We start from the raw sequence: 13,631 nt of genomic DNA on the forward strand, positions 1-13,631 counted from the left end.
CATCACAGCACCCGTTTGTGACAGTAGCGTGAATTTTCCGTCATTTGACAGTATATTGAACGTACAGTGTCGGTCATAATGTCGTAGATTCACTTGCGTACATTCATCTTTTCTGTACTCACAGTCGGTACATCAACTGTCTTAAAACAGACGTTTATTACTCACTTCTCTATTACTTAGAGGTGCATAACTAATGTTTGCATCATGAAATCACCATATATATTTGATAAATTTATAGTAGACGTCTTTCACAATGGTATCCGATGCTGACTGACAAATCCCTCAATAAAAACGAATCTTATACGGTGAAACAATCGTGAATTAACCGTGCTTTCACCGTGTTGCCGAAACCGCCAGGGTCTTTATATCCTTATCCTTGCGACTTTGAGTCCACCGTGTATCCACGGTGTACCCTGGCGGATTCGTGGTCACCGTAAAATGATCGTGAAACGACGGTAAATGTACCATAAATTCACAGTGTCGACAAATGATCGTCGAATGACCGTCACTTGACTATCGAACGGCCGTCATTTGACAGTGAACGACGAGTATCATTGTGAAAGTTTTTCACTGTTACTTTATGATTTTTATTCTGTATAGTTATCATACTTCACTATTCGAAAAACCAAATTTTTACTCGACTTCTCCGATTTTTTACCTGAGTAAAAATCGTAGATCATCGATCGATCGTCTGTCATTTGACAGTCATTCGAAAACATATAAATTGTCAAAAAACCGTAACTCGGTGGTAGATGCACAGTAGTCTGTGAGTGAAACGAGCGTATAATGTCGGTAAGTCAGGAATTTTTTACTAGTCAACAATGAAAAAGTGCTGATTATATTTTTTTTTGTTTCATTAAAAATACTCAAAGTGTATAAAAAGATAGGTAAATGAGAAATTTTTAGTAACTAATCGGGATGAAAAATTTGAAAAAAATATTAAATTATAGTAATTCTATTTATTTCAAAGAAAAATTATAAAAAATTAATCAGATTACAGGCAATCAACAGAGATCCATCATTTCAATACTTTTCAGAAGAGTTTATGGCTTACAAGTGTTGAATTTTTTTTATAGTCCTAAATGAGAAACTATAATACCTTTTGATTATGAAAAATATAATAATCAATATTGTTTTTTTTTTTTTTTTTAGAGACGAAAACTTTAATTTCAAAATTACGGAAAACTTGTTTGTTATCAAGAAAAATTATTATGAGATATTTTTTTTTAACAATTCAATTTTTAGCAATTTCTTTTCCAGATCTTTTTTTATACAGTTAATAATTTCACCATAATTTCGAAATTAAGAATTTCGTAATCATCAAAAATTTGAATCATTTATTACGATTATTATTTTGAAGTCATGGAAAAAATATAACTTTATTTAAGCTATTTTTATCTGTGCAATGAAAAAAAAAATGACTTGGTTTTGACACCTTATGATGTGACTGAATCAAATGTTTCGTGCAGTGTCTTAGATAGCCTAGCTGGTAGAGTCTTGGGGTGCTTTTTAAGATATTGGCGAAATAATAATCCTTCTACATATATATCTGTATATCTACTATATATCTGTCAATAAAATATTTATTTATTATACTGAATGTCATTTTTAGATGATGACGTACGTCCAAATATATCAATCATCATTTTTATGATCCACTTGACTTGACGGTTCACTTGTAAATGTTGATATTATAAAGAAAACTTTAATAAATAATCTGAGTTTCGCGCAATTCCTCAATAATTGATATTATTTCGTTATAGTGACTAGAATTACCGGCTGCTTGAGATGCCATAAGTAATCGTAATCTATCAACAAGCTCATTAGGATTATCCCAGTAAACATAATCAATATTTTTCCGTTTTCTTGAAGCAGTCATAAAGTTATGTAACCCATGACCCTCTATTGATGACTGAGTTAGCTTGGATATATATTTAGTATATTTGATAGACTTTTCAGAATAAAGACTTCCTTCCGGCTCGTAATGCTTTCTATGTGTATTGCTTGAAATGACAAGGTCTTTATAAACATTCAAATCATCTGGTTTTATTAATTTCTCTTTAGGTTCACTCTTGAATAATAACTCAATCAGTCCTGGAGTTAATGAAGTAGTTTTGTTTTTCACAACTAAAGTATTATTTTCATGAAACTGCACTGGCGAATCACCCATAAAAAGCTGTTGACCTCTTCGTCGAATTCCGAATCTAGTGTCCTGTCCTCTAGGATTATTGTTTCTAGTTAACGCTGATACATATTGTGATACAGAATCTTGCTCTTTTAAGGGTGTACTGGTCATTCCTGGAGATGATGGGAGTATAATAGTTTTATTTATTATGCTTGATTGATCTAAATCAGAATGTTCAGCTGATAATTGAGGGGTATCACTGTAGAGCGTTTGATATTCGCTTAATTCAGGTTTCTTCAAAGAATAATTTTGTGCGTCCTCTTTCACTTCTTGTTTAATTTCATATCTTATAGATTTAGAGTTTTCAACTAAAGCTTGTAATGGTGTTACGATTGGTTTAAATACTTCATTTGCTGCTTGTTCAGAAGAATCCCTCCCAATTTTCAATATTTTACATTTTCGTCTGATTGCATCGCTAACTTTAGATATTTGATTCAGCATCTCAGTCTGTTGGGGAATATTTTTATATGCCATGTTTTCACACTTGAATGCACAATACAATTGTCCAATTTCATGAGTAATCATCTAATTTATACTTATGAAGCAGTCAAAACCTTTTCTATAACGACCATTATTCACTTCACTATCTTTATCAACCACCACGAATCCATGCTTATCATCACTGTTTTTATCATTCCAACATGCTGAACACAAGCTTCTGAATTCATTATAAGGCATATCAGTAGTCACATGATCATCGTGAATATGTTTTAAGTTCATTTCATCTTGACGAAAAAGTACTAAAAAGTTGGTTTTATCTCTTATCACATGTTTTGGAATCTTCGAATAGGTTTGTGGTAGATAGAAACTGTCGATATTTTTATGTCGCCCCATACAAAAATAAGCTCTGATATGATCCTGTTTCTCACAAGCTACACCATCGAATATCATGAGTGAGTTTGATTAAGCCTCATCCGGATTGATAACTGATTCATGATCACTGAATGGGTGATGACCTACCCCCTCCACAGGTTTTAATATTGTAAAATGCTGAAAATTCGGGAAAGCGGAGGATCAGGATTTGGTCTGGATATCTCAATTAAAACGCGGAAATATTATTAAAATGAACACTATAAATTTATTTACACAAATTACACTTAATATTTATTTAATATGTTAGCGGATTGTTTAAATAAAAGCGGATAAATAAAGTACTGCGTGATTAATAAAGCGAAGCCGGTTGACACGTGGTTGAGCACACTGCCGACACTGGAAAAGCGGAGAATTATTTTTAGAAATAACACAATTTATCTGTAACAAACTAAAACGGGTTAATAACAATTAATTTAAGCAAATTAACTTATTAAATAAGCGAAATGCGGTTTATTAACAAAAAGCGAAAGTAAAGAAATACTAATGGCGACTTGATGCAGCGAAAGCGTGGAAGCGAAAGATAATAATAATAATGCGTCTTCTTCCTCGTCGACTTGGGGAAGAAGGCCGATTGCGCATGTCAGTGGAGCGATCAGCCAATCAGACCACCGAGACATGGCGTGATCAGTGAAGCTAAGCTTTCATAGGCGGTTAGTTTTTGCGGGAACTAGCAGTAGACAGGTGCGGCTCGTGAAATTGGAAGTCCCCCAGGGGCGACTTCATCGCGGCTGAGCCTGTTCACTGAACAAATATAGATTCCAAAAACTTACACTTTGGTTGGTTTAAAGATTTAGAATAAACATAAATATTCTCGAATCTCAAACCATTAGGATGAGTGACTAGAGCTAAAAGAGCGTTAGTCTTCCTACAATTTGATCGCCCACAGATAATTGCTCTGACAGTACTTGATAAGAGCGCTCCATGTGGCTTTGGAACTTTTTTTTTCATCACCTTGTACAATCGCATCAAAATTTATAACAGGTAATTTAGCATTTTGTTTTTCAAACTTCATCTTGATTTTCTATAGATACTAATTAATGCTACCAAGGCGACATTCAAATCATGACTCATCAATTTGACTATAAATATCCCGTATTTATACAATTTGAGTCAGTGATTGATTAATCATGGTGAAGAACAGAGGTGCTATTAAAGCTAAAATTAAGCGTGGTAGGGGTATTGTTAATGGTATTATCAATAAACTACCATTAGAATTACATGTACCAGGATATCAGTATTGTGGGCCTGGCAAAAAATTATCAAAGAGACTAGCTCGAGGAGATCCAGGAATAAACCTGCTAGATAAAGCGTGTAAAGAGCATGATATTGCTTATTCAAAAAGTGTTTTGTCGAAAACTATCCAATGCGGATAATTCCCGTAATTGTTTTAAATTATACGATAAAGTTGGGATTAGGAAATTAAATAAAATACTTGGATTTTTTGGGGAACAATTTAGAAGAATTTATTTGTCCCCAAAGGAGGAAAACCCAGCTAGGCTGGGAAAAAACCTCCTTGATGAAATTATACAAGTAAATTGTGTATGTGTAAGTGTGAATGTGTAAAATTACGTTGCAATAACGCAATGGGGGTGAGCTCAACCGCCTTAGATAGAAAATTATCGATAATCTGAATTAGATAAGTCCCAAGGTGGGAGCTAGTAATATCTAATCACTTTGAACTATCTCAGAGTGAGATCTAGTAATGTTCAATTGTCTCAAGGTGAGAGCAAATAATATTCAATTGATAACAGAATGTTAGTCAATTGAGTTTGATGTTTTTCGTGTAGAAATTAGTCAAATGATTTGAAGTTGGAATTTAATTATTTATAAGCTAAATTAAATAAGATCGTAACTAAATGTCAATAACTAATTTAATGTAATTAATTGTTAATATCACGCGTCAATTATGGATTGACTAAAGCCGCGTGGCTGATGCAATCCTTTGTTAACGGTGGCGCGTAATGGCCGCGTGGCGTCACTAAATAAATTTACTTGATTTTATTTATGTTAATTCACTGAACTATTGAACTGATTTAAATGAATTGAGAATTTAAAGTATAATTGAAGCTAATATAATTATTTATATTTAATGAATAATTTAAATATTTAAATGAAAGTGAGATGTAAGTAAGAAATATCAGAATCGATTCGCACAGAGTAGTCGTACTAGTACAAATGTCCAAGCACAACTGTTGCAGCCGGCCACGTGAACCGGCTTCTCTACCGCTAACCAAGGCGCGCATGGGCGACGGCCATAGCGTGATACGATTATTCCCGAGTTTTAACGATCAAGCCCGAAGGCGCAATTCTTCTTATAAGTATGTGACTAGGTCCTTTTCCTAGCGGTTAAACAAAAAGTAAGGGTAATATGCAGGCGCGTCATGAAGCTGATAAGAAGCTGGCAGAACAGGCTGCACTACGTCTTCATGCAAAAGATGCTTGTATTGGTGAGAAAGCTGTTGCTTGGGGTGTTAACAAGACGATGCGAATTAAGAGAAGTCTGGGTATGGGCTTGCATATGAAAAATAAAAATTTAAAGAAGAATAAAAATTTAAAGAAAAAAATCAGAGGCCGTAACCTGAATAAGTTTGTATCAGTACGAAAAATTATTAGTTCAGCAAAAAAATCGACGTCTAAAAGTATTGAACTGATTAAATCAGCTTTACATGCAGCTCGAAAAGCTGTTACAGATGCTGGTGGTAAAAAAAATGTTAAATTACCACGGATATTATCAGTACCATCAAAAATTGGTGGGGTGCTACCATTTCTAATCCCAGCTTTTGCAGCACTTAGTGCTGTAGGTGGTTTAAGTGAAGGTGTGGCGGCAATCGTTCGTACTGTAAATGCAGCTAAATTAGCTAAACGAGAGCTGGAGGAAAGTAAACGTCATAATAAGACTATGGAAGCAATAGCTAGGTAAAGGGTTATACTTGACACCGTATAAACAGGGGATGGGATTGTATTTGAGACCTAATCCAAAAAACTAATAACGCTACCACATCGAGCACTCTCAAATTATGATTTAATAAAATATGCAAAGGATTTGAAAATCCCATATTTTCGAGGTGTCTTCATGAGAAATGATTTACCAAAGTCTAGACCATGATTGAATGAATTTGGAATCATAAATCTGGATGATAAAAATGGGAATGGGACACATTGGGTTGCCTATAAGAAAAATAACAATGATGTTAATTATTTCGATAGCTTTGGGAATCTTCAACCACCTAGTGATCTCATGAAATATCTTGATGTGAGTAGCGTTAAGTATAACCATAAAAAATACCAAGATTACAATACAGTTATATGTGGACACTTATGTCTTAAATTTTTGAGTGATCAACTATAAATTCACATGTTAAGTTTAATCAGCTATCAGTCGTGGATGAGTCATTGTCGTTGACACTATCAGGAAATAACTCTGGAGGCTCAATATTTTCCACCAGTTGAGTTATCACCTACAAAAACTTATGTTTTGGGATTAGTGGAACTGTTAACGTATAATTCAATACCTAATATTGATGAAGGTGCTAATAAAATTTATATTGGAAGTGGTCTTGAACGGGCTGATAAAGTAATAACGATACCAACTGGAAGCTACGAGTTGAAGGATGTCGAGGAATATATATTAAAACATAAGCCAGAAAATGTTGAATTCAGTTTAAAAACGAACAATAATGAATTGCGAAGTGAAACAAAATGTAATAAGACTATTAATTTTAAACCAAGAGATTCAATTGCATCATTATTAGGATTTAAAAATCGTGAACTGAAACCAGATATTGTTTATCAATGATTCACCAATCAAAATTCTGAAAATTAATGCCTTGAGGATTTAATGTAATATTACTACTGGTGCATACATAAATAGTCAAAAAGTTCATACAATCCATAAGTTTTTTCCGATTGTTGGACCAGGATATAAGATTATTGAGGTTCCATCACACGTCATTTACCTCCCAATCGCCGTTAAGTCGATACATACTCTTCAACGAAAGATTTTTGATCAGGATGGTGAATTAGTTAATTTCAGAGGTGTATTCTACCAAGCAAAAGTTCATTACACATCTGTGGAAGATTTGTTAAAGAAGATAACACAGCTGTAACAGAATCTACGGAATTAGTCAACATGGATATTTTTTATATGTTTGAGGAGATACGCTATGAACTGAACGCTGTAGAAATTGATAGATGTAAAAGTGTTGGTATTACAAGCCTTATGAAAAATTATGTATTGCAGAGTCCAGGACGAGCAAATATTACGGAGAACGTGGGTTAGCTAACACAAGCAGGTAATAAATTAACCAATGCTGATGGTTATTTCGATATATCTACACCACTAAGTTTCATATTTGGATTCGCTGAAGATTACAATCGCATTATTATTAATGCTAAACATGAATTGTTACTTATAAGATCAAATGCTGATACAAATGCATACATTCATAAGCCTGCAAATGCGCAAGCTGTTGCTGATAGAGTAAAAATTGTGGTCAATAAAGTGGAGTTGAATGTTCCATACATCACCATGTCTGATAAGCAGAAAATTCAAACATTAAACTTTATCTCTCATGATCCAGTGATCCCATTGAGTTTCCAAACATGGCAATTATATGAGTACCCACTGCTACCAAAAACTACCAAGCATGATTGGCCAATTAAGACTTCTATTCTACTCAGCTGGAAAAACCACAATACGTGATTTTAGGATTTCAAACCGCAAGAAAAAACGTTGCAACAAAAGATGCAAGCAAATTCGATCATTGTAATATTAGATATGTGAAGCTATTTCTTAATTCTCAGAGTTATCTTTATGGAAATTTGAATCTTAACATGAGTATAAATCAGTATGCATTAATATATGATATGTTTACTAATTTTCAAGTTTCATACTATAATAAAGATCCAGATCCTCTATTGACGGAAGTTCAATTTTTAACTGACGCACCACTCTTCATTATAGATTGCTCAAAGCAAAATGAATTAATCAAGTCAGGACTTGTTGATATACGAATTGAATTTGAATCGGAAAATCAGTTTCCTGATCACACAGCTGCATACTGTCTAATATTACATGATCGTATTATTGAATATAATCCTATAAGTAGTAATGTAAGGAAAATAACATAAATTTGTATTGAAATGTAAATAAAATGAACAATTTAAAATTTAATAAACGTTTATTATTCAATCAATCCCATTCTACATAAGTATTTATTTATTATAATTATTATTTAACGCTAATTATGATGGATCAGTTATACAAATTATTTTTTTTGTCTACACTCATAACAATTTTTCTTGATTAGGTAGAGCCAGATGCCACAAACATCTTGATCAGGTGTTCCTTCTTCAATTCGATAATGCTCCATGCAATATTTATAATCCTCAATCAATTTATTCTTCTGTAAATGACCTGGTAGCTTATCTCAAATATCTTTGATTTGCTTCGGAGCCACTTTGAGGAGAAACTTCTCATCTAAGCAGGTGATATCGATAGCATGCATTCTGGATAAGCTGTTGAGATTATAAAAAATGTCAACGGACTTTTTATATGAAGCTCCAGCACCCCAAAATTCTATGATCCATCGTTTAAATCGTTGAGCAGTTTCGTACGCGCAAGCGTAATTGAAATTCATTGAATGATGACACCGATTCTCACAGCGATAAATTTTATAAGACATAACAGCTTCAAGAGAATACAAACGTATGTTTTCGATATCAATAATTGGAAGCGTGGCATCGGTCATCAGATCAAGATAATTTACCTTCTATGCACCATGCACATAAATAGTACGCGCATTATCTGTTAAGCTTTTTATAACATTTTTTCGCATATCATATGGTGTAGCACCAGTATCCCATTGTATTTCATGTTTGTAACCCTTATAATCGGTGGTTTCTGAAACCCACCCCTCATTAGGGTTATCAACCGGTGGTTTAAGGATGTAATATCTGCACTCATATGCTCCTCTATTGATAATATCACCAGAAATATTAATTGTACATAGTTCTTTGACTTAAACTTCTCACCACGTATTTCAAACCCTGTGATATCTAAGATGATCGCCATCTTGTCTACTTCTCCGCTAAACGTTTTTTCCACAGCTTCAATTTTGAAATCTGTTTGATAATTTCCTGTTGAGTCATACCATTCTCCAGTGTTAGTGATTTTATAATGTTCGTAATAACTTGAGCAAATTCACGAACTTGATAAATATAGATGCTTGCAGTTGAATAAATAGTGAGCAATTCAAAAGAGTCTGAATGTTCCGAGTCGTTGTCAACATTAATTCTGTAGTCTGGATAGACTAAATCATTGATAGCATCATATACACAACTGCAAGACTCAAGACTATCCTTTTCATTATTTCTCAAATGTTTTAGTAATTCGATAAGCTCATCAAGGGCATCAATGAGTTAGAGTGTGCTAGGACAAAAAGTCAAGTCTCTGAAAACATCCAGCAAGTCATGGTTCATAATGAGAAATTCGATACCAAACACTTTGAAAAACTGATCTACAAACATAGCACCATCCGTTGAACTACTGCACACGAGGAAAAATTTTTGGAACTGTGGATATGCAGTGGGTATTGTTGAGTCTAATAGCCCTAAATCCCCACCAAAATTGATTGAATTAGGGGGAAATTTGATAAAATTAACAGAAAAATGTGTTATTTGTTATTAAAAGATGAGTAATACACTTGATAAGCTGATTAATTAATTGATAATCCCTAATAATCACCTTATCTGATTAAAATTTTCATTTTTGATTATAAAAACATGACTAATTCTATCAATATGCAGATCAAAAATTAATTAAATAATAAAATAGAAAGTTTATACACACAATGATTAATATAAGATAAGATAACAATAGTTATTAGATAATAATTATTATTAACAAACTGATAAAATAACATATAAATTAAAAAAATATATCCCCTCCAAATCGTAAGCCATGCAAATAATCAAATTCAAAAGTATACATCCCCACCTTCTTTCAAGGCCCCCACAAAACTAGCGCCCCCTTTTCAGTGATCGATAGAAGCATACAATTAATAAGAAAAACCGACTGGAGATAAAACTCAAAACACAGCAGTCAGTATAGAAGATTACAGAAAAAATTACCGACCGGAGGTACACAACTCATCGTAGTTCCAGGTAGTGGTCGCTAGGTGGCGCTAGTGTTTGGAGGCTGAACCCCCTTGTTTAACTACTTAAGAAGGGTTTACATTTTTTCTCTCTCTCACCCTCTACTGGACAAACGAAAGTATCTCTGTCATACTTGTACAACAAACGGAATTTTAAAACGCATTTTATGCATAAATAAATGAAAATTTTCCAAAAAAGCGCTTCGCTCTTCGATAAATAATTTAATTATCTATCGAAGAGCGAAGCGTTTTTTTTTTTCGAAATTTTAACACATACATGAGAAAAAGACGTTTGAAAATCAACTATAAACCGCTCTTAAATAAATTTTTATAGATTTGTTGCGAGATCAAGAGTGCTTAGTTGTATATCAAATGAATTAACGATCATTAGTTATTAATTCTTAATTGCAATTGTAATTAATATGAATTACAACTAAAGTTCAAAGGATCGATGAACGCAGGTCTCCTTGTCTAAAAACTTTGGTAATATTGTGAATAGATATTTAAAAACATTTTATGGTTTTTTTAATGTTTATTTTGTTTTAAGATTTTTATTTATTAAGAAAAAAAAAATTCAACTCTTGATTGATTTTATATCAATTATAAATATGAAATTTAAAAATTTGTATTGAAATAACTAAACATATAATAATTATAATTTTTTCAAACTGTTTAAAAATGATATAAAGAATATTGAAAGAAGGTTAAAATAATTTTGATGTAATGCATTTAATAAATTGCATTTGAAAAAAAAGAAAAAAACGCCCCATTAAGTCGAATATTAAAAAATTTATAGCTATTAAAAAAAAATTAAAGTTTCTCTTTGATTTAATAGAAAAAAATTTTGAAAATCCTTTTATAGGGTAGAAAAGAATAAAAAAAACTTCCAGCGAATTCGAAAGGGGACAACGGAGTCACAAGTGGTCAAAAAAATTAAATAAAGTTGATTATTTATCACAATAATATTTATCAGGTGCTAGTGAATACAAATATTAAATAAAATAATAATATATAAATTAAATAAAATGATCTCCTGCCTTCTTGTTCGAATAATTATCGGAATAACATATTACCGACTGTTACCTAGAAGAATAATAACTCTTCTTGCTCTTTAACATCAGATACGCGGTGACTACAGACGTTGTTAATAAAATCCCGCATGGTTTACTAAGTTGTGTTACATATGCGCCATCTATCCGAATTAACTTTTTTTTTGTCAAACTATAAGAAATCTATGCCATAGGGATTGTAAGTAATCAGAATTATAGGCTATCGGATTTCAGTGTAATCAGAATTATATCCAATAAAATTTCTGAGCAATCAGATTCTAAGTAATCGAGATTCCAGGTAATTGGTAATCTACCCCATAGGAATTCTACGTCAATAATAATTTGGGTAATCGTATTCTAGGTTATGGAAATATAGGTAATCGGGATCTAAGTCACTGGTAATCTAACTCATTGGTTTACAGGTAATAGACGTCTTCCCCTAAAAATATACTATACGATTACCGCATTAATGCCCAAATTTTACCCAAAAAATTCCATATAATTACCGTAATGATACAGTAATTTTCAAGTATTAAAACCATATTTTTTTGCCACCAATACCGTAATTATTCCATAATTTTGCCGAATATTTTCTGATATAATGGACAATTAATAAAGATTTGGTTTTATTTTTAGTTCACTTCTATGTTAGAAATGAATAAAATGAAAAATTTCAATTTCCCTTTTTATTCTCAACCCGGGAAAAAATGATCAGGACTGATCAGACCTGTTCATATCTGATCAGGCCTGAAATCCGACCTGATCAGCCCTGTTCATGTATGATCAGGCCTGAAATTAGGCCTGATCAGACCTGTCCATGTCTGTTCATGCCTGTTCATGTCTGAACCGTTAAATACGCTCAGACCTGATCAAGCCTGTTCATGCCTGCTCATGTCTGTTCATGTCTGAAGCATTAAATACGCTCAGACCTGATCAAGCCTGTTCATGCCTGCTCATGTCTTCATGTCTGAAGCATTAAATACGCTCAGACCTGATCAGATCTGATCAAGCCTGTTCATGCCTGCTCATGTCTGAAGCATTAAATATGCTCAGACCTGTCCATGCCTGTTCATGTCTGAAGCGTTAAATACGCTCAGACCTTTCCATGTCCGATCATGTCTGTTCTAGCCTAATAGAAAAGGATTAAAACTCCATATATCAGCTGACAAGAACTGTTCATGCATGATTTACCCTCTTAAATGATATTTTAAGTCTGGAAGAAAAATTTTATCGAACTATAGACTGCAGTTCTATTTTTAAAATTAATTTGTTCCGTATGACGTATCAGTTTCTATCCCCTTATAAATTTTAAATGTACGACTTTCATCAAAAATTTCGGCTTATATAAGCATGAACTTTTTAATTTTCCATGCCAAAACGATGATTTTTAACGATGAATTTTGACGCAATGACATAAAATTTTTTACTGTGTTCCATTGAATACGCGAAAAATGAGATTATTTAGTAAAAGTTTGAGTTTGATAGCGTGAAAATATCAAAATATATCAGTTGATATCGATAAGTCCTTTCAAGGTGTCTGTTATTATCTTAAGCTACGCCTTGGTCCATAGCAGTAGTGTCAAAGGCTGTTAAATTGTAGAACACACTAATAATTCTCCATTTCCTATACGTTTTAATTTAAAAAAACTTCAATTTTAAAAGAAAACAATAAAATTATAATTACGGAATGAACCTTGAGGAAATTTTTTTATTTACTTTACATAGAACCATATGTTAATGGAGCGAAAAAAATACATAGCCGTCCCAAATAAATCACTCTAATATGCATAGTAAAAAATTTTGCATCATTGCGTCAAAAATTTTTGTGTTAAATATTTAACACTTTTATGAGTAAATTTAACATTTATTCTGTTAAATCAACACAAAAAAGTGTTAAATATTTAACATAAAAATTTTTAACAAAAAATTTTTTGATGCTATGACGCGAAATTTTTTACTGTGTATAATTAATTATTAATAATTAATAAATTAAGTATAGAACTCCGTTAACTATAAGGATAAGTCATGTATAAAATTTAAATTACTTAAAGTAGTTTGAAAGGTACTAGAATTAAGATAAGTCATTGGGTCAATAGGTAAAGTATCAGTCTGAAGAGCGCAACGTACATGGTTCGAATCCCCGTCGGCGCGAGTCTTTTTTTTTTTTTTTTATGGACCTGATCGAGTCAGGCATGAACAGATCTGATCAGACATGAACATGCCTGGCCAGGTCTGATCAGACCCGGTCATTTTTCATATCTGATCAGACCTGAACACTCATGCCTGTTCATATCTGATCAGATCTGATCATTTTTTCCCGGGAATCGTTACTTTGCAGAAACAAATACTGTTTTTTGATCAAATACTATA

General features: G+C 32.6%; 1 protein-coding gene across 2 annotated transcripts in view; it reads left to right on the forward strand.

Annotated features, from left to right (window-relative positions):
• The first annotated feature begins 451 nt into the window (after positions 1–451).
• Positions 452–13,631, forward strand: part of LOC123265030 — a 52,575-nt gene continuing 39,395 nt past the window's right edge. For both annotated transcript variants that reach the window (XR_006509483.1, XR_006509482.1), the window contains exon 1: positions 452–792. The gene's annotated coding sequence lies outside the window, so the exon portion shown is untranslated. The remainder of the gene's footprint in view (positions 793–13,631) is intronic.

Source organism: Cotesia glomerata, linkage group LG5, assembly GCF_020080835.1.
Source record: "Cotesia glomerata isolate CgM1 linkage group LG5, MPM_Cglom_v2.3, whole genome shotgun sequence".
NCBI classification, from domain to species: Eukaryota; Metazoa; Arthropoda; class Insecta; order Hymenoptera; family Braconidae; genus Cotesia; species Cotesia glomerata.